Genomic DNA, 23,673 nt, shown 5'->3' on the forward strand with positions numbered 1-23,673 from the left:
ATTATGAGTAAACTAGACACATTTTGGGAACTCGCAGACTTTACGGATTTAGTTTTCGACTTCGTATGATTTTTCCATGACTTTTCTAAAACAGCGCAGAAAGGCTAAATTTAGTTAACAACATATAAATTTCATAACACTTTGTATTATGTTGAGCAAAGTGTATAACAATAAGTTCAAAATATTGAATGTGTTTCCTTGTTAGTTTATCATCATAAATTGAAACTTAGTCATTCATGATAACATTACTCATTCATTTAGAACACGTATATTAAGCTATAATACGCATAGTTTATGGATTCATAACACTAATGCATTTTCATAAAAGAGTTCTTATACATTACAAACGTTTTGGATAAACTATAATAGGTATAGTTTATGATTCTTCACATAACACACTCGTACAAAAAGGGTACATTCATACAAAAGGTTCTACACTTACGCACACTACACGTAAACTTGTTAACTCAGATTGTGAGACTTTCTCTCCCCGTACGTCCGAGTACGGGATCCAAATTCCTGTAAGTTATAACCAAAATCTCTTGTAGGGAGAGCGTGATAATTGTGTAAAGATCTATATTGGGGTTGACATCCCACACCTCGCTGCTAGCTACAGCCGGACCGACAGGTCTGCGGGTGACAAGAGTCATAGGATCAGGGCGTCAAAAAGACGTTGTGCAGGTTATCTCTAGTCATAGTATGGTTATAGCGACTCACATAGGGAGCTAACAATACATAAAGTTTACGGGATTTTTATAAAACAAAAGGGGTTTTATGTCGATTTAAAATCACTTTTTATATCAATAATTACAAATATTGCTGTGTATTTTCAGTCTTGGTATTTAAGACTACACACCATTCATTACGGGAGTTTTCTCAAATCACAAAGGGTTTTACGCCAATTTGAAACCACTTTTATATCTTTAAGTATGGCAAATACTTGTTATCTCTCGGTCTTGGGATTTAGGACTACATATACATAATAAAGAAAATATTGGATTTTCTGGATACATACTCTATCGCTTTTACAAGGAAAACGGTTTACTTCTCTCACAAAATCTCTTATGAACTCACCAACCTTTGTGTTGACACTTTTTCAAAACTACTTGTATTCTCAAGAATTCAGTGAAACAAGAAATCAACCACGTTTTGAGGATGGAACGATAAATCGTCAAACAGTTCATTTTGTATCATAATGTAATTGATTCGAATCATGTAAGCATATACTTTGGTGTAACTTTTTCAATTATATTTATGATGGTTGTATTTACTTTGAGCACTATTATACTCGTTGTTGTGATACTCTATATGAAGTCCTCCACCCCTGGATGTTTCCGCCATCCTTGGTTTGGGGGTGTGACATCTACACTCTCTCTCTACAACTTATTTTCCGAGCCAAAATCGCCTGTTTCAAGCCTCAAACGAGTAACCAATCTACCCTAACTTGCTGTATTGCTTATCTAGCATGCAAATTCGAGTTTAAGACATAAAATAGGGACAAGATTATGTGTTTACGGCCCAAGAACACTCTTGGACCATGAACACCCCTAAATGGGGTTTTTAAGCCCCAAACCCCTCCAAATGGTCCCTAAGGCTTAGATATGACTTGTAGGCTTACACATTCGGACTTAGAGCACCTTGAAATGAGTTTTTGGAGATTAAACATGAGTTTACTGCCCAAGAACATGCTTGGGCCGTAAACTCCTCTTCATGGGGAGTAAACTCAATTTTATGTGTTAGAAATGCCCACAAGCACTTCCTATAGCCTAGGAAAAATGTATAGAAGCAAACCCATTGAAGTAAATGCTTTAAACATTAAAGAAACCAAGGGAATAGGAGTTTACAGCCGTGAACTCCCATAGAATTGGTCCATGGACCGTAAACTCCCATTAAGTGCCCGAATGATGCCTAAACTCCTTCATTTGACTTGGAAAATGCATATAACTTTATTCCCTACCACTTAAGACCTTAAAACACCAAAGGAATATTTTGGGGGAGTTTACAGCCGTAAACTCCTAGTTTACTACCGTAAACTCCAATAAATGGTCCATTTGTGAGTTAAAACCCTTTTCAATGCATTAGACTCAAACCTAGATTTAATCCCCAAGTGTTTCAAGGCCATTTACCACTCAAGAACCTCATCCATGAGTTTACGGCCATAAACTCATGGGTATGAGGTGCTTAGGGCCAAAATCTCTCTTAAGAGTTTACTCTTGAAGAGTAAACTCCTTACCCAAACCATACATGTCCATAAATGTTACCCGGGACACTCCAAGCGCTCAACCAAAGTGTTTACCGCACTTTAGGAGGCGTATACTTGTTTAATTAGTATTATATGTACTAATTGTGTGTAAACATATGTTATCATATGTTAATAGGTCACAAAGTGTGTTCGAGTCTTTACTTGACACCGAGCACCCAACCGGTACCTTCGTCGGATCCACTTACATTAGGTGAGTTCATACGCCTGAATGATCCTTTTAAATATTTTTACATGTTTTATGGGGGGGATACAAGTTAAACATGTCAGTTATCATATCAATCACATGTGGTTGATAACCCGCATGCACAAGGATTTACTACACTGTTAACCGTTTTACCGAGAATGATATTGTAAATGGTTTTCTAAAACGTCGTTACTTGTTCAACTTTTACTTATATTGTTTTATCAAAGTTTCATCTAAAACTTGTTTATGAAAGGTTCCCAAATGATTTCTAAAGGTTTTCAAACTTATTTTTCAAAAGAATACCAAGTTGTGATTTTCTTAAGTATAAAGGTTTTCCAAGGTTTTCATCATGGTTTTCTTCCATGTTTTTATACTCCTACTTGTTAGATACTACTGCTTCGTTATACTTCTACTTAGTTAATACTCCTGCTTAGTTAAATACTATTACTTTATTAATGTTTCTAATTCGAGATACGCTTATACTTGTTTACGCTCCTACTTCGTGATCCACTTTTACTTCGTGATACGCTTCTACTTGTAAACGCTCCTACTTATTCACGCTTCCACTTATTAACACTCCTACTTTATAAATGCTACTACTTCACGAACCACTCCTACTTCATTAATGCTATTACTTGGTAAACGCTTATACCTTATTAGCACTTCTACTTTGTTAACGCTCCTACTTCACGATACGCTTATACTTCACGATACACTCCTACTTCACGATACGCTTCTACTTAGTTAAATGTATGCCTGTGCTTGTATAGATATATATAAATAATGTTTAAAGGACTTAAGAAGGCTCGTTCGCCCTATTTTCTTTTCTTCGTTGAGTTGTGGTCTGGTGGGATCGGATATCCGTCCGAAGGTCGTTTGATCATTAGTTATATATTATGTATACGAGCATAGACATATAGGATTACATCAATCAATTCACTTCCCTTGGGTAGCAAGGCATCCTCCCACTCGTCACTCATAAGACCAGAGACACTAGTAACTATTATAGGAATAGTTAGGAGACTCTATCTCTCACTCTATCTCTCTCTCTCTATGTCTCTCTCTTACTTTAGAATGTGACACACTATTTCCCACTACGGCGCTTCATTGCGCCAACGCCGTGTAACCAGAGTCTTCGGGAAGGAGAGCGAACATCATGTGTATAGATCTATATGGGACTAACACTCCCACACCCTGACTACTAGCTACAGTCTGCGCCGGTAAGGCCCATGGGTGACATGAAGCCACTACTACTGCCACTACCTCTACGCGTGACTTGGAGGGTCACCGGATTACTCTATTGTCGATCAGCATGGTTACATACAAGTTCACATTCACTCTTTGTTTTAGACCTTGCTAGACGTATCATTCAGTTGATACTGTCTGGGGTCTGTGTTCACTATTTTTAGACCTTGCTAGACGTAGCATTCAGTTGATACTGTCTCGGGTCTGTGTTCACTGTTTATATCCCTTGCTAGATGTATCTTTCATTTGATACCGTCTGGGGTATGTGTCTCCTTTTGTTAGACTGAGCCAGGCGTGTCGTTCACTCGATACTCTCCTGGAGTCTATGATTTCCTTGCCTTAGTCAACAGTATCTTCTGCTGAGGCTTATGCTATTTTCCCTTGTATTTTACTAGTGATATTTTTCTACTTCCTTTAAACTCAAATGCCGTCTTTTGGTAATGATAATATTTCAGGGAAATTCTCTTTAAAACATAACACTGTCGGCTCTTGGTAGAAGACTACTTTTATTTAAGAAAATATAGGATTTTTTGGAAAGGACTCTAATACACTCTTGATTCTAAACTACTACTACTTATATAAAGTTATTTGGATAAAATGACACTAAATACTTATGAACTCACCAACATTTGTAAAAATGTTGATACTCGCTTTCAAATAACTTGTATTCTCAGGTCAATATTAGACATGTACACTCCAGGAGCTTTTGATGAAGACGGTTTAGTACCAAGCTGCACCTACATTATTACTTGTATCACTTTGATGTTTCTATGTAATGTAAACCATGTAAAACTATTACTATTAATGCAATGGTTGTTGTACTTTGATTACTATACTGCATATGTTGTGATACTTGACATGACGTCATCCACCCCAGAACGTTTCCGTCGTTCCGGTTTTGGGGTGTGACAGTGAGTTTCTTCACGTAGTTATAATCAAACGACACATAATCAGTTTCTTTGATTTTCTTGGAGTGTTTGTTCAGAACCCTGTATGCTTTTGATGTTAGTGAATACCTAAGAAAGATTCCTTCATCTGCCTTCACATCAAACATGTTTCGATTCTCTTTAGCATTGAAGATGAAGCATCTTGAATGAAACACATGGAAAAACTTGAAGTTAGGCTTGCGGTTGTTTATAATTTCATAAGGAGTTATTGTGAATCACTTGTTGAGTAAAGACCGTTCTGGGTGTAGCAAGCAGTGGCAATAGCATTAGCCTAGAAATACAGGGGCAACGAAGCGAAACTGAGCATGGTTCGAGCTACTTCACACAACGAGCAGTTTCGCCTTTCAACGACCCCATTTTGTTGTGGAGTCTTAGGAGCGGAGAAATTGTGTGATACTCCTTTTTCAGCAATAAATTCGTCAAACGCTTGGTTTTTGAATTCAAGCCCATTGTCACTGCAAATTTTGCGAACCAATTTTCATAGTTGAACTTCAATCTGTTTGATAAAATCCTTGAGCTTTGGAGTTGCATCTGATTTCTATCTAAGAAAAAACACCCAAGTGAAACGAGAAAAGTAATCAACAATTACTAGTATATACTTACTACCACCAATGCTTTCAATAGCAGAAGGACCGCAAAGGTCGATGTGTAGAAGTTCCAAAGGTTCTAAAACTTTAGTGTTCACAATCGTTGGATGACTTTTTTCTACTTTGCTTTCCCATATCACAGGTGGCACACAAGTGTTCCTTGTCAAACTTGAGAAGTGGAAGTCCTCGCACATGATCACCAAGAACTAGCTTGTTGACGTCTTTGAAGTTGAGGTGTGAGAGCCTTCGGTGCCATAGCCAACTTTCGTCAGAATGTGCTTTCGTTAGTAGACATATAGATGGCTTCCCTCGTATTGGATTAAGGTTCAATGGATACATTTCACATTTCCTTTGAGATTTCAGCAGAACATTCTTGGTCTTCTTTTATATTATTTCTGACCCTTCATCATCGAACGAAACTTTCAGTCCTGTTCCCACCACTAGGTGCGAAACACTGATTAGATTGTGTTGCAAGCCTTCTACATATGCCACCTTTCTGATTGAGAAATCTCCATTTGTGATCATTCCATAGCCTTTTATTGGGCCAAAAGAATTGTTACCATACTTGACACATCTACCATCCTTCAGATCACGAAACTCTCGTAGCTCTTCCCTTCTCCCTGTCATGTGACGTGAGCAGCCATTGTCAATATATCATTCATCATCGAACTGCTCATCATGAATAACCTGCAAGAATTAAGCAGATTTAGGAACCCAAAGTTTCTTGGGTCCTTATGAGCCTTTTACAGAACAGAGAATAATAAGGGAAGAATCAACAAAAAAGGTTCGTTTTATTAAGGTGGTCTCATCTTTTCTTTCGATTGTGAAAACTTTGATTTTGTTAGCTTTTGTTTCGCTAACTTCAGACTTTGGAATTACGTTCTTATTGTTTACAATCTTTTGGTTTTGTTTCCTAGAGTTAGTAGATGTTTTCTTTGTCTTCTTTTCATCTTCCAAGACTAGCTTCCCTTTTCCCTTTATATCCATTTTTGTATTTTGCTTTGAATGAGAAGTATGAGTTTTGGATGCGAAACCTAGCTTTTGGTTCTTTCCTTATGAAGATGGAGAACCGAAACCACTCCTTTGGTTTCGTTTGCTTCCATTTTGGGAGCTGAAACTACTCTTTCTGTTCGCTTGACTGCAAGAATGGCATTGAGTGCAAGGTGTAGAGTTACGCTATGATTTTGCATCTTCTACAGAGAGTGAAGATTTGGTTGAGTGAACATAATTAGGGTTTTGAGATTTCCAAAACTGCTTCCTTTCAGAGAGATTCTTCTTATATCTCCTATTGCGTTGATGTTTCTGCTCTGACCACTGCTTTGGTGTTTTATGGATATTAGCTTTGGGTTTCGGTCTTTCATTACGAGTTTTGATCTTTAGCAAGGAGGTTTTGCTTGTAGCCTTGACTGGCTCTCTTGGAACCTTTTTGGTACCACTTGTGCTTGGCACATCAAAATGCGTAGGCATGTTAAGTGGTTCTGCCACATATATGCCTTTGACTCTCCATGATGTTCTCTCAGACAGACCAACTGTTTCATCAGCATTATCGATTGGAGCTAACCAGAAATGCTCCTCACAGCCGTCAGCATTATCATTATTTACTATTGCTGTCAGCTCGGCTGTTTGTTGCTGTGTAATTCCTATAACGGCGTAAACTTGATTTGGTGTGGTTTGAACCTTTTGATATACCACAACCTTTTCTTTTAGAATTCTAGACTTAGTTTGGGACAAGTGAGTGAACTCAACCAAATTTTCAGAAATGAGATTTTTGATAGGTTCAGGTTCGCTTTTGACAAATTCAGAACAATCCACCTTATCCTCTACGGATATTTCACTCATATTCGCATCCTCATTAAATTCAGAAGTATTTTCAACATCAATTTTGTTTTCTAAACTTAACTTGGCATTCAATGAGTCAAACTTCTGCATGGTTTTGGTTTTAATTTTTAATTTGTCATTTTCGTCCAAAAGGTTCTTAAACATGTCCTTATGGTCCTTGGACTTGATGAAGGACTCTATTTTGTCAAGACCAATTATGTAAGCTGGAGAAATTTCATCAGAAAATACAACGACTTCAGAGTTATATACATCAGCATCAATTTCCTCCTCCTTAAATTCAAGGAAGGGCAGAATCATGCTATGAATTTTCTTGCCTATATGTCACACCCCAAAACCGGAACGGCGGAAACGTTCTGGGGTGGATGACGTCATGTCAAGTATCACAACACATGCATATAGTAATCAAAGTACAACAAAACATTTCATTAATAGTAATAATTTTACATGGTTACATTACATAGTATCAAAGTAATACAAGCAACATGTATAAAGTGCCGCAAGGTACTCAAGCCATCCTCATCAGCAGCTCCGGGGATGTACCTGTCTAATTGCTGACCTGAGATTACAAGTTATTTGAAAAGCGAGTATCAACATTTTTACAAATGCTGGTGAGTTCATAAGTATTTAGTGTCATTTAGTCAAATAACTTTAATAAGTAGTAGTTTAAGTGTTTTCGTTGCTTCAGTGTTCTTTCCAGAAAATCCTATATTTTCTTTAAATAAAGCAGCCTTCTACCAAGACTGTTTCAGTGTATTGTGGTAAGAGGTAGTTTTCCCTTAATTGCTATTTTTATCAAAACAGTGAATTTGATTATTAAAGAAAGCAGGAGACATCAGGGAATAATATATGCCTCAACAGTGAGGACTGCTGACTAAGGCAAAGAATAATAGACTCCAGGAGGGTATCGAATTAACGACACGCCTGGTTCAGTCTAACAAAGGGGAGACATAGACCCCAGAAGGTACCAAATGAAAGGTACAGCTGGTAAGGTCTAAAACAGCGAATATAGGCCGAAGACGATACCAATTGGAAGGTATCTTTCACAAGGTCAAAACCGAGACTACAGACCCCAGACAGTATCAAATGAAAGATACAACTAGCAAGGCCGAAACAAAGACTATAGACCCCAGACAGTATCAAATGAAAGATACAGCTAGCAAGGTCGAAACAGAGAATATAGACCCCAGACAGTATCAAATGAAAGATACGGCTAGCAAGGTCGAAACAGAGACTATAGACCCCAGACAGTATCAAATGAAAGATACAGCTAGCAAGGTCGAAACAGAGACTATAGACCCCAGACAGTATCAAATGAAAGATACAGCTAGCAAGGTCGAAACAGAGAGACTCTGAAAAGTGACATCAGCATACAGTGTAAATTGCTAACGAAATACCGTTACCTTAAAGCCATGAATTATAAGGTAACCCAGGATACTCGTAACCATACTGACTAGAGTTCCAGACGCCCTACAAGCATCTATATAATGTGACATTTGTCACCCCTTGGCTTGGTGGGCCGTGGACTGTAGCTAGCAGTCAGGGTGCGGGGTTGTCAATCCCGTATAGGCCTATACACATAATGTCCGCTCTCCCTACAGGAGACTCTGGTTACCAACTAGACGACGGAGAAGGCCGCGTCCCGAAGATGCATCCCAAATAGAGGATAGTGTGTTTCTAGAGGGGAGTGGGTTTCTAATGTAAGTGATATACTAGAGATAAAGACTTCCCAATAGTGGGTTTCTATCGAAAGTATAGACTTGAAGTAGAGACTCTTAACTGAAATATCTGAATAACCCGTATGCCTACACTTGTATACATAGTATATAACTAATGAATCAAATGACATTCGGATGGACATCCGATCCCACCAGACCACATCTCAACGAAGAAAAGGAAATAGGGCGGACAACCTTCCTAAGTCCTTCAACCATTATTTATATGCATTTACACGAGCACAGACATACATCTATCTATGCTTGAGTGGGTATCAAGTAAAAAGGATTCTCGTGAAGTAGGAGTGTTTAACAAGTGAAGTAAGAGCGGTCGCAAGTGAAGTATAAGTGTCGAATAAGTATAGGCGCATCGCGAAGTGGATATGACCACAAGTGAAGTAAGAGCGTATCAAGTATAAGTGAAGTAAGGTCGATCTCAAGTATAAGCGAAGTAGATTCGTATCACTAAGTAAGAGGGTGAATAAGTATAAGTGTCATCAGGTATAAGTGACTTCAGGCATAAGTGAAAGCATTACTGAGTAGGAGTATAAAATAAGTATAAGCGAAGTGGCAGTAACTTAAAGTAAATATATACATGACAAGGAATCTTAATGAAAAGCCTGTACGAATAGAAAATTCCACACATTGTATTCTTTTGTAAAATATGTTTGAAAATATTGGAAAATCTTTCACAAACCAATTTAGAATGAATTTAGTTTAAAAGGTATAAGTAAGAGTTTTAAAACCATTGAAAAGCGTTATAACGTCCTCCTCAGTAAAAACAGTGTACAGTGGCAAAATCTAGTGCATGCGGGTTACCAATCACATGTGATTGATATGATAACTGGCATGTTTAACTTGTAATCCCCCCTATAAAACATTTAAAAGCATTTAAAAGGTTCATTCAGGGGTATGAACTCACCTGGTGTAAGTAGGTCCGACGGAAGTGTCGTTTGGGCGTTCGGGGTCACGCAAGGACTTCAACACACACAAGGACCTATTTTAACATATGATAACATATGTTCACATACAATTAGCATATAATATACTAATTAAACAATTATACACACTCAAAGGAGTGGAAAACACTCCCGGTTGAGTGTTTGGGGTCCCGGGTAGCGTTTAAGGGTGCTAAGGGTCTCCTATCAGCTGTGGGACTTTGCTATACTCACATATCTAGTGTGTAAAGGGGTTTAAAGCATCAATATGGACCAAACAAGGAGTTTACGGTCCAACCTAAGGGAGTTTACGGCGGTAAACTCCCAAGGTCATAATCCTTGGGTTTTGATGCTTCTAGCTTGTTCCTTGATTTATTCTAAGCACTTTTCCCAAAAGGCATGAGTGGATTTGAGGTTCCTAAGGGCCTTATAATGGAGTTTACGGCCTAAGAACAACTCCTAAAGGAGTTTACGGCCGTAAACTCTAAATCATTGAGTTTTGTGATGTTTCAAGCCCCTAATGCCTTTCTAGTGATTTCTAATGAAGTGTGATGCTACTTTGGAGGATTAAAACCAACATTTGAGGGGGTTTTAGGGGAGTTTACGGCCTAGATAATGCTTGGGCCGTAAACTCCAAGAAATCCCTCATTTTTCTTGTGTTTAAGCCCTTAATTCCATTCTAGCATTTTATAGAAATAGCCTATGGTCATTTGGGGGGCAAAAACTACAAATTTTGGGCATGAAATAGGGTGTTTACGGCCTTGACCGTGTTTGGGCCGTAAACTCCTTTCTTTAATTCATTTTGGAGTGTTTCAAGGGTCTAAACTCAAAGGAATAAGTCCGTAAATTATGTAATAAGCCCTAGGATGAGTTTGGTGCACATTTGGGACCATGACTTGTGGAGTTTACGGCCTAAGCATGTGCTTGGGCCGTAAACTCTTCTTTGAGTCCTAAATCCATGCATTTTAGTGTTTAAACACCCCTAGGCTATATCCCCTAATAGTTTCTAAGCTTATGGTCAAGTTTAAAGGCATATTTGGCACCTTTTTAGGGGTTTACGACCCTAGAATGTTCTTGGGCCGTAAACTCCTTATCCTATGCCTTCTTGGATGGTTTTTGGGCTTTAAACATAAATCAATACGCTTAGAATAAGCTAGGGTAAGCGGACTTACAATATGGAAGCGTTTGGTTGCGAATTCGGGGTGAAAACGGGTCTAGAGAGAGAGTTTAGAGAGAGAGTGTAAAAAGTCTCCAATGGACTCCACTCATCCATATATAGGTTTCACAGTCAGGGATCAGTGAAATTTTACCCGATACTGCCGTTAAACGGGGCTTTTGGTCGCACCCGATTTAGGGGTCGTAATATTAATACTTGACATTTTCCAATTAAATGAAAATGTGTGTCCTGTGTTTTTATTTCCTTTTATTACGACTTAACGGCATGTTAAAGGTAATCAAATGGAATTTTTATTAAATTGATGCCCTCTAATTAACGGAACTTTTATACAGTGGAATATTCCGTTAACGGTAACGGGGAAATGTAACGGGGCAACTTGGGTTGTCACATCATCCCCCCGTTAGAGGGAATTTCGTCCCGAAATTCAAGTCTAGACAAGCAAGTAGGCATGAATGGACAAGTAGAGATGAGGGAGTACTTCCTATATGGTTGTCCTCGCATTCCCAAGTGATCTCTAGTCTGTGTTTGTCATTCTCACAGACCTTCACATACGGGATGCGGATTCCGTCTGGTGTAGCTAGCGGGTTCCGATTGGTGTATCTATGAAGTCAGGGTTCTCGATGGATTTTATCAAGATGAGTGAGGCATGAAAAGTGTTGTCAGGAAATCACATATCAAGTCTAAGAAGTGGATCGATCGGGTGTGAATCTGATGGCATATCCGAAGGTAGTGGCAGCCTGGAAAGGGTTGGACCAAGCCTCCATGAGTATTATCGGATGGTCCTACGCTCTCGGAAGGGTAGAGCCTTTCAGTACTTAGAACACAGTGCACTTCTATGGCAAGATCATCACTAGCGTGATCGCCATTCCGAAGTTCCTAACGTTCTCTCTCGTACTGGTAGTGTAGTCCTTCAGGTTGGTTCTTAGGAATCTCAAGTGGTCTTCAGTTTCGTGTTTTCTGCCAACTGGCTGATAGAGGCTTCCTAGATCGTCAAGTGGGTTGAGCGATTATGGTTATCGGTTTGCTATAGAGTGTCTATCCCAAGCTTGTGCAAAATGGACCTGCACCAACGACGCTTGAGATGCGGAACCCTGAGAATCGGGGAGATAGGGCTTCACCAGACGAGTGTTGGACTATCTCCGGAGGTGGTTCTACTATCTCTGATTGAGATAGTATTCGGGGAACACCTATTAGTCCAAGGAATCTCTAAGACTGTGGTTTATTCTAGCGTGGAAAGTGCGTGCTCCTGCGTAATCTCTCGACTAACACCAAGGCTGGTGTCGAGTCTATAATTCTTTCGGGATTCGGGTCATGAGATTTAACGCAACTACCTTCGCACTTGACCAAGTATTCTTGGCTGCGAAGGTTACCCTGTGGTTCTCGGTATCCTAGTGTTTACTTCGGAAAATATAATTCATCGTCTATAGGGCGACGACGATTTCCTCCTTGCGAGCGGGTGGAGGATGATAAGCACCACTTGTCTATAACTGGGTGGACAAGGTGCCTGAGTAGTTAGAGCATCAGTTGCAACTACTCTTCCGAAGGTTCTAAGTTTTCTCGGCTTAAGTCAAATCTAGTGGATATAGGGTCTCTTCACTCGGAACTTTACCAGCTCAATCCGCAGTATTTCTCTTGATTTCTACTCCTATGTTATCGAATGGGGGTGAAAGTGTTTTGCGAAGAGGTTCATGGTAGAACTCATGCTTGGCTTAACCGTCAACACTTGATGGATGCCAGCAGTATACCTGGTTATAGTGGTCAGCCTCCGGAGTTCTATTCTCTGGGTTCACGAACCTGAAGTGCGAGATGCGGAGGATCTCCCGAGGAATCCAAGAGGTATGCTTCGGATGGTTGTCGTCTTCTGAAGTATCTACAATGTTGTTCACTTCGGTGTCTATCTGACTACTAGAGGCCGGTCCACAGCGAACGGTACCCTCTCCTGGGTACTTCGGGAGGTTTGAAATAGGAGAGACGGTTGACGAATCGCATTAGGTTTGATTGTTTGTGTTAGGTTCGGGTTCGGAGGAACCTTTATTTGCCAATATGGCTATGGAGAAAGCTCACAGCACTATGAATGTACACATGGTTGCACGAAGTTAAACCATGCTCAATAGAGTCGTCGAAGTTGGCACACTTCGACATGATATAAAGTGAAGATCGATAGAGTCATGTGCCGGACAGGCACACAAGTTCTAGGCGTCTCGGGTTTCGTCCTATGTATCGCTACTGCGGATACTTGGACCGATTAGAGTCGACGCGAAACTATAAAGAGTTCTAAGTGCTTCCGGATAGAGTATCTTTTCATGAATGGATTCGCACGAGGCATTTCTATAATCGCCTCACATATACTAGTCATGTATATTTAAGGTGGGGAGGACTGTTGACTGAGCGACTCCGCCCTAAATCCACAACCAAACGAGGAACAGGAAATGAGGCGGCATTCGCTCACTCTAGGTCTGTCCATCTCAAATATACATGGCCGTAACGTATATGTTTAGCCATCATAGTTTTACCTAATGAATTTTAAATTTTATAACAGTGCTGCGACTTTCGCCTTACTGGAAAGAATTTATATTTGAATTAGTCTTTTATTGTTCTTAGCTTAGTTATCCGAGATCGAGAGACGTACCAAAATCTAACGAGTTTCCTTGCTGCTTCTCCCTAAGCAGTAGTGTCAGGCTCCTTCTGTGTCTTTGTCTTTCTCTTCGGTTGGGCAGTCCCTCTTAAAGTGTCCCATATTACCACATAGGTGGCAAACTATACGGGTCGCCACATTGGTGACTGGTGTAATGAACTCAACCGGGGTTCTGCAGACACGAGCAGTATGCCCCAACATGTGGCACCTAGCACAATAGAGTTCCCGGCAGGCACCATGATGATGGTAGCTGCACTTGCTGCAGTGGGGAAGGCCTCCTAGGTATGGTCTTCTTGAGGCCGGGAGGGAAGGATTGACAGGGGTATCGACCGCCTCAGCTCGTTGCCCTTCGGAAGGTCTTGGAGCCGAGGTACTTCCCTCCTCTATCTTGATTTTTCTCTTTAGTGGGTTCAGTGGGGGTTCTCGGGTGGCTAAGCGTGGAAGTGTTGGTTGCTGCCGTCCATTGCCAGGATTGGAAATCCCGACAGGGCCCTTGCTAACATTGGCATTGTTAGCATTCAGGTGAGTCATGGCAGCTGCTACGGCTGCTGAGACTGCAGCTTGGAACGTAGCTTCATCGAATAAGAGGGCAGGTTTCTTGCTTGCGGATTGGTTACGCTTCTTTGGTGGCATGGTTTTTCCTACACGGAAAGGAATACAAGGTAATGAGAGACGATGGTTAACCCTGGACATTTCTATCCTGAATGTATTAGGCATAAACTTTTCCCTTGCCTCGGGTACTGGCTGTCTGAGTGTCGACCTACATCCCTATGATGTAGTCCTGGTAATCAAGGTAAGAGTATGAGTGTCGGAAAAAGGCCATAAGATGCGAGTCGTTCCTACTAAGTTATCTTTATACTTGGAAAGGTTTCACTCTCCGGCCTGGAGAGGATTGAGAATGGTTCGGAACGAAATCGTGGAAAGAGAGGCTCATGAAAATTTATGGCTAAGCACTCTCAATAAAGGTGCGGGGGATCCGCCCTAATCGTGTATCTGGCAATGGAAAACGACGATTTACCTAACACATAGTGTGAGTAGTGTAGCCACTAACTCACTAAATTGCATTATTTTAAGGGTTTATTAGTGTGACGAATACGAGGAAAAGACAATTCACGGGTTCCATGTACTAGCTCCCTCGGTCTGCCTCGTATCTTCGACTGGAATCGGCGTTGGCTTCCTTCGGGTAGTTTCCTAGGGTTCTCTTCTTGTATGGACTTATTGAATTTCTACTCCGCCTTCCTTCTGATTCCAACTGTGGGTGTCATCACTTCATGATGGATGACTAGGAATCCCCGAAGTTTAGGCGAATCTCTCACCACTGTCCTTAAGAGAATATGGGCACTTGGTGCATTCAATAGTCTCGACCCAGTTCATTTATTTCCGAACAGGAAATCTTCTCAATGAATCTCCTCGGGGTCGGAATCAACTCTTCAGTCAAGCACTGAAGTGGGTAGGGTTTTCTACAGGGTTCGCGCGAGAATGGAAATGTCTAGAGAATCCTAAGGGATTATTAACATTTCACTGTATGATCCATATCGAGTCCTGCTACGATTACATAGGGTATACAAATCATATATAGCTTAGACCTGATAGGCCTTCGAATATGTGATACTACTCCAGAACCACATCCCAACAAGGAAAAGGAAATAGAGCGAAACCACACATTCTCAGCCTATGGGGTCCTTATTATATATAACCTTGGGAGTACACCCTCTGTAGTTGTAGGTATATCGATAAGGATCTTTTTAGTTATTCACACAAGGTTGCTTATGTAATCTAAAATACCCATATGGTATTTTAACTCTTGTTTGTTTTCTTATCTTATGAATTTCATTCTAGGATTTGTGTAGATCTTTTAGCGTCCTAAAATACTCCGATAGTAATTTAACTTTATGTTTGGCTCTAGAATTCCTATTTGGTAAGTTTCAGATCTGCTGCACACCACTATCACTCCCGAGCACACGTTCATCGCATCTCGGATAAATGTAGTTGATCAGGTTACATTTATCCCAGCTTACGATTACATAACTGCCCAGGTCTGACTGTAGTGCTCAACATCCGAAGACTTTTATTATTGTTTTTCTTGTGATACTTTTGTTCGAGTGTTTAGATTCTGGATGTTATTATACTTTGGTAAATTATGGTTATATTTTAAAGTATAATTCTTGGTCAGAGTGTTTTATCCCATTGTATTTATAGGCTGTATATCTTTTATGAATTGATATACTTAGCTAACTATAAACAATGCTCTGATACCAATCTGTCACACCCCAAAACCGGAACGGCGGAAACATTCTGGGGTGGATGACGTCATGTCAAGTATCACAACACATGCATATAGTAATCAAAGTACAACAAAACATTTCATTAATAGTAATAATTTTACATGGTTACATTACATAGTATCAAAGTAATACAAGCAACATGTATAAAGTGCCGCAAGGTACTTAAGCCATCCTCATCAGCAGCTCCGGGGATGTACCTGTCTAATTGCTGACCTGAGATTACAAGTTATTTGAAAAGCGAGTATCAGCATTTTTACAATTGCTGGTGAGTTCATAAGTATTTAGTGTCATTTAGTCAAATAACTTTAATAAGTAGTAGTTTAAGTGTTTTCGTTGCTTCAGTGTTCTTTCCAGAAAATCCTATATTTTCTTTAAATAAAGCAGCCTTCTACCAAGACTGTTTCAGTGTATTGTGGTAAGAGGTAGTTTTCCCTTAATTGCTATTTTTATCAAAACAGTGAATTTGAATATTAAAGAAAGCAGGAGACATCAGGGAATAATATATGCCTCAACAGTGAGGACTGCTGACTAAGGCAAAGAATAATAGACTCCAGGAGGGTATCGAATTAACGACACGCCTGGTTCAGTCTAACAAAGGGGAGACATAGACCCCAGAAGGTACCAAATGAAAGGTACAGCTGGTAAGGTCTAAAACAGCGAATATAGGCCGAAGACGATACCAATTGGAAGGTATCTTTCACAAGGTCAAAACCGAGACTACAGACCCCAGACAGTATCAAATGAAAGATACAACTAGCAAGGCCGAAACAAAGACTATAGACCCCAGACAGTATCAAATGAAAGATACAGCTAGCAAGGTCGAAACAGAGAATATAGACTCCAGACAGTATCAAATGAAAGATACGGCTAGCAAGGTCGAAACAGAGACTATAGACCCCAGACAGTATCAAATGAAAGATACAGCTAGCAAGGTCGAAACAGAGACTATAGACCCCAGACAGTATCAAATGAAAGATACAGCTAGCAAGGTCGAAACAGAGAGACTCTGAAAAGTGACATCAGCATACAGTGTAAATTGCTGACGAAATACCGTTACCTTAAAGCCATGAATTATAAGGTAACCCAAGATACTCGTAACCATACTGACTAGAGTTCCAGACGCCTTACAAGCATCTATATAATGTGACATTTGTCACCCCTTGGCTTGGTGGGCCGTGGACTGTAGCTAGCAGTCAGGGTGCGGGGTTGTCAATCCCGTATAGGCCTATAAACATAATGTCCGCTCTCCCTACAGGAGACTCTGGTTACCAACTAGACGACGGAGAAGGCCGCGTCCCGAAGATGCATCCCAAATAGAGGATAGTGTGTTTCTAGAGGGGAGTGGGTTTCTAATGTAAGTGATATACTAGAGATAAAGACTTCCCAATAGTGGGTTTCTATCGAAAGTATAGACTTGAAGTAGAGACTCTTAACTGAAATATCTGAATAACCCGTATGCCTACACTTGTATACATAGTATATAACTAATGAATCAAATGACATTCGGATGGACATCCGATCCCACCAGACCACATCTCAACGAAGAAAAGGAAATAGGGCGGACAACCTTCCTAAGTCCTTCAACCATTATTTATATGCATTTACACGAGCACAGACATACATCTATCTATGCTTGAGTGGGTATCAAGTAAAAAGGATTCTCGTGAAGTAGGAGTGTTTAACAAGTGAAGTAAGAGCGGTCGCAAGTGAAGTATAAGTGTCGAATAAGTATAGGCGCATCGCGAAGTGGATATGACCACAAGTGAAGTAAGAGTGTATCAAGTATAAGTGAAGTAAGGTCGATCTCAAGTATAAGCGAAGTAGATTCGTATCACTAAGTAAGAGGGTGAATAAGTATAAGTGTCATCAGGTATAAGTGACTTCAGGCATAAGTGAAAGCATTACTGAGTAGGAGTATAAAATAAGTATAAGCGAAGTGGCAGTAACTTAAAGTAAATATATACATGACAAGGAATCTTAATGAAAAGCCTGTACGAATAGAAAATTCCACACATTGTATTCTTTTGTAAAATATGTTTGAAAATATTGGAAAATCTTTCACAAACCAATTTAGAATGAATTTAGTTTAAAAGGTATAAGTAAGAGTTTTAAAACCATTGAAAAGCGTTATAACGTCCTCCTCAGTAAAAACAGTGTACAGTGGCAAAATCTAGTGCATGCGGGTTACCAATCACATGTGATTGATATGATAACTGGCATGTTTAACTTGTAATCCCCCCTATAAAACATTTAAAAGCATTTAAAAGGTTCATTCAGGGGTATGAACTCACCTGGTGTAAGTAGGTCCGACGGAAGTGTCGTTTGGGCGTTCGGGGTCACGCAAGGACTTCAACACACACAAGGACCTATTTTAACATATGATAACATATGTTCACATACAATTAGCATATAATATACTAATTAAACAATTATACACACTCAAAGGAGTGGAAAACACTCCCGGTTGAGTGTTTGGGGTCCCGGGTAGCGTTTAAGGGTGCTAAGGGTCTCCTATCAGCTGTGGGACTTTGCTATACTCACATATCTAGTGTGTAAAGGGGTTTAAAGCATCAATATGGACCAAACAAGGAGTTTACGGTCCAACCTAAGGGAGTTTACGGCGGTAAACTCCCAAGGTCATAATCCTTGGGTTTTGATGCTTCTAGCTTGTTCCTTGATTTATTCTAAGCACTTTTCCCAAAAGGCATGAGTGGATTTGAGGTTCCTAAGGGCCTTATAATGGAGTTTACGGCCTAAGAACAACTCCTAAAGGAGTTTACGGCCGTAAACTCTAAATCATTGAGTTTTGTGATGTTTCAAGCCCCTAATGCCTTTCTAGTGATTTCTAATGAAGTGTGATGCTACTTTGGAGGATTAAAACCAACATTTGAGGGGGTTTTAGGGGAGTTTACAGCCTAGATAATGCTTGGGCCGTAAACTCCAAGAAATCCCTCATTTTTCTTGTGTTTAAGCCCTTAATTCCATTCTAGCATTTTATAGAAATAGCCTATGGTCATTTGGGGGGCAAAAACTACAAATTTTGGGCATGAAATAGGGTGTTTACGGCCTTGACCGTGTCTGGGCCGTAAACTCCTTTCTTTAATTCATTTTGGAGTGTTTCAAGGGTCTAAACTCAAAGGAATAAGTCCGTAAATTATGTAATAAGCCCTAGGATGAGTTTGGTGCACATTTGGGACCATGACTTGTGGAGTTTACGGCCTAAGCATGTGCTTGGGCCGTAAACTCTTCTTTGAGTCCTAAATCCATGCATTTTAGTGTTTAAACACCCCTAGGCTATATCCCCTAATAGTTTCTAAGCTTATGGTCAAGTTTAAAGGCATATTTGGCACCTTTTTAGGGGTTTACGACCCTAGAATGTTCTTGGGCCGTAAACTCCTTATCCTATGCCTTCTTGGATGGTTTTTGGGCTTTAAACATAAATCAATACGCTTAGAATAAGCTAGGGTAAGCGGACTTACAATATGGAAGCGTTTGGTTGCGAATTCGGGGTGAAAACGGGTCTAGAGAGAGAGTTTAGAGAGAGAGTGTAAAAAGTCTCCAATGGACTCCACTCATCCATATATAGGTTTCACAGTCAGGGATCAGTGAAATTTTACCCGATACTGCCGTTAAACGGGGCTTTTGGTCGCACCCGATTTAGGGGTCGTAATATTAATAGTTGACATTTTCCAATTAAATGAAAATGTGTGTCCTGTGTTTTTATTTCCTTTTATTACGACTTAACGGCATGTTAAAGGTAATCAAATGGAATTTTTATTAAATTGATGCCCTCTAATTAACGGAACTTTTATACAGTGGAATATTCCGTTAACGGTAACGGGGAAATGTAACAGGGCAACTTGGGTTGTCACACTATATCATAATTCAGATGCAGTTGGGTAATATTTGAATATAAACACTTAGCAATTAAACAAAAAACATTTCTCTATTTTAAAAGCTTTAAATTATCCCTTTGCAAATAAATTGTCTCATCCTTAATGCTAACTAACGCATTCTCCTTTTGCTCCATCAAGATCCGTCTCTCCTCACTCTTCGATGACACCCTGCTCAGTTGATCAGTTAGGTTAGAGTTCGTGAGGCGATTTTGTATTAAACTACTACTATAACTAGAAAATTTAGATTTTAATTTATTCATTTCTTTTTCATAGTTTGTAACAAGGGATTTTTAATGATTCAAGAATTTATTATACCTTTTTGATCAACTGGTCACATTCATTGAAGTACTCTCCAACTGGTTTCGCAGCGAAGCACCTGTCTTCTCACTCCCTTGCTTCTCCTTTTGCTTCATCACAACCCCATTAGTAGTGTAGCCTCGCATTTCTGATACTCCGGCAGTCACCATTAAGCGCTTCCCTGCACCTTCAGCTTTAGCTTCTTTCGCCATGAAATCCCTACCATGTTTGGGCTTACATACTTCTTCATCCTCAGAGTCTGTGGACCAGACTTCCACCCACCAAACTTATCATTCACGAGATTTTCCTACAAAATTAAAGCATTCGTAGTGTTGTTAGCAGCAACTTGCTTCTTCTTTATTTCTTCTAGCTTTTGCAGGTAGTAGGCTTCGTCATCTTCATTCTCGTTCTTTTTTTACATCTTTCTCAAAACACAATCTTTGGCAAAGTAATTTTTTCCTTGGCAGAAATGACAATCAAATCCAGAGTCACCAACAAGCTTACTATCCTTCTCTGTTTCTTCGTGTGATTTAAAAATCCCCACTAGCTTCGCCAACGAGTAGGCTTTGAATTGTTCATGAGCTTTTACTGTAGACACCACCACCATCCATTCAGTTCTTAGGCTATTCATGAAAGTGAACTTTTGCTCAATTACTTTCCTTTCTATGCCATGCATTATCATTTTGATGAGAAGATGATTGAAGCGATCAAAAGCTTGAATAAGCTTCTCTTTTGGTTTTTGCTTAAAGTCTCCAAATTTTGAAACCAGTAAAGTTTGGATAGAATGATCAAGATCCTCATCGGTGGAATATAACTCCTTCAATGTATCCCATATCTCTTTTGTCGTCATGCATGAACTGACTAACCGGAATGTGTCAGATTGTAGGGCGAATCTGATCTTCTTATCGCTTTAATGTTGCTTACAAGCTTTTCCTTCTCGTCTTAAGGAACATCCTTTACATCAACCGTGAGTTGATTGTACTGCTTTTTGTGTCTTGATTGTTCTGTTTGTGCCAGAGTGAACAAACGGACCTACAGTAATCGCTTCCCAGATTAAGTATCCATTATCTTCTAAACCAATCACATAGACTTCAAAGTGATGCGTCCAAACTTCATAATATTGAGTATACAAGATAGGAATCCTGGTGGTTGATCCGATATTGTTGGAGATGTTGATTGGTTTCGTTTGTGAATAGTCCAGAGACATGATGATTTTGTTTTGAAACCTGTTCAAGATTAGACTAGTAAACAAAGTTAGGGTACGATCGAAGTCTAAAAAACCGCGTCAATGAAGAATGACGATTCTAGTAGAAAACGATAATAGCGGAAACCCTAAAACCTTCTTCAACAGAAGAGATGCGTATGGATTACACAGTCCCCTTCTCTGATACCAATTGATGAGTTAAGAACTCTTTAGATCGATTAGATCTTTAATAGGTAAATAAACAAGAACAATAAATACTAGAACAATCAATGAATCAATCCGTATGTCAAATGATTAAAATATAGTCACACCTCAGAAGAGCTCGATTAAGAACTTCCTCTATAGATGTGCGCTAGGGTTTACAGTACAATAAATATGATAATTATGAAAAGCGTTAATGACAAGGATGCATGCATGCACCTTGTATACTAAACCCTAGAAAGACATACACGGTTGAACAGGCTCAAACCGTGAGTACAAAATAGACTAAATAACATAGGGGCAATAACTCAACACAATATCTTCAACAGATAAAGTTTCCAAAATTTTCCATTAATACCTAACCATGAAGCAAGATCTTAAACCCTAAGTCCAAATAAGTTCATTCAAGGCTAAATCTTGTACATGGGATCAAGAACACACTACTAAGGACCTTGTTCCTTTGAGTTCATCAACACAACACGTTGTGGCATAAGGTTTTCCTTAGAAACGTTATCTTTGACCCCTTTAAGTCTTCAACTGATCCATTCTGGAAAACAGGTGTTACATAATATCTAAAATATCCCTCATCTACAACATGACAATATTCAACAACAAAAAAAACTAAACAATCAATGCATACTATCCATGGAGTGTCCTGAAAGATGAAGCATTTTTCTTGTCAAGAGAGCGACATTCAAACAATTTAGAGATAAACGTTGTATTATTATAGATGTAGGGATAATATGGTTAAAAGTATCTATTATTATAATAAATTTAAGATATAAAAAATGATTATAAACTACTAAAAACATTGTAAAAAAGATTTGGGCAAATATGATATTTTGAAGGTTTATAAATGGTAAATATGATATTAAGAAATTAAATTGGGCAAATTCAAATATAATATTTTGATGTTTAAACAGATCACATATGAAATTCTCCCCTAAAGAAGAAAACAATTATACTTGGGAGCCAACAATGTAATTTACTCCTATGAGATTCTTTTGTACATTAGTATACATAAATGAGTTTTGGATTGATATCATATATTAAATTTAAATAATTATTAATTTAAGAAATTGAAGAAAATAATAAAAAGAATATTTCCCACTATGAAGAACCTATTTCATTAATAGATCAGTTCGTTTGACATGAACTTACAAGAGAAGCGTCACTACATATTCCTACACTACTCTCCAAAACATCACTTAATAAGAAGATTTACAAAGAAGATGATCACACAACTCATATATGCAACCCTAACGCTACATAGGATGAACAAGAAGATGGAAATAATATCATATATTTTCCACACTCATCTACACACACAAACTGCACCACTAATCAATATATACCAACGAGAATGGATTACCTGAACTCGGAAGAATCCACAAGCATAAATATATAAATACACATGTAACCTTCAAGAATAACAAAATATACATACTATACGAAATATAGAAAATATGAACATTAACTTATTTATAATTCAACTTTAGGTTGACTAATACTACATATATTATTTTAACACCCCCGCCCCCACCCCCCAAAAAAACTTATAGTTGACACAATTAAGCAACCTTAAACAGATCAAACAAACCAAGTATACTAACAAGGAACTCATGTTGTGACAAATTGAGATCCTTGGTCAATATATCAACAATGCTTTTTCCAAAATCAATATTAACCAACATTAGTATATTTTTTGAAAAATTTTCCTCCACAAAGAGAAAATCAAGCTTAAAATGCTTGGTCCTTTCATGAAAGACATGATTTAAGGCCGTTTTAATAGTTGAATCATTATCACAACATATATTGGAGGAAATAGAGATATTAATTCCAAGATCACAAATCACTTTAATTACCAAAATTATTTCACATGTGAATGAACTTGATGTGCTATACTCATATTCTGTAGAGCTCCTGGAAACTGTTTTTTGGTTTTTACTTTTCCAAGAAACAATAGTTTTTTTCCAAAATATACACAGTAACTAGTTTCAGATCTCCTAGTAGACAAACATTTTGCCCAATTAGCATCAACAAAACCAAAAACTTCATTAGAATTATTTTTAAGAATTGAAATAGCTTTTCTAGGACTAGATTTTAAGTACCTTAACAACCTTAAAGCAATATCCAGGTGAGACCTTCTTGAGCTATGCATTTATTAACTCAACATTTGCACAATATAAGAAATATTTGGCCTTGTAACAGTCAAATATATCAACTTCCCAATCAATTTTTGATATTCTGTAATATTACTCAA

This window comes from Lactuca sativa, chromosome 5 (assembly GCF_002870075.4).
Source record: "Lactuca sativa cultivar Salinas chromosome 5, Lsat_Salinas_v11, whole genome shotgun sequence".
Classification (NCBI taxonomy): Eukaryota; Viridiplantae; Streptophyta; class Magnoliopsida; order Asterales; family Asteraceae; genus Lactuca; species Lactuca sativa.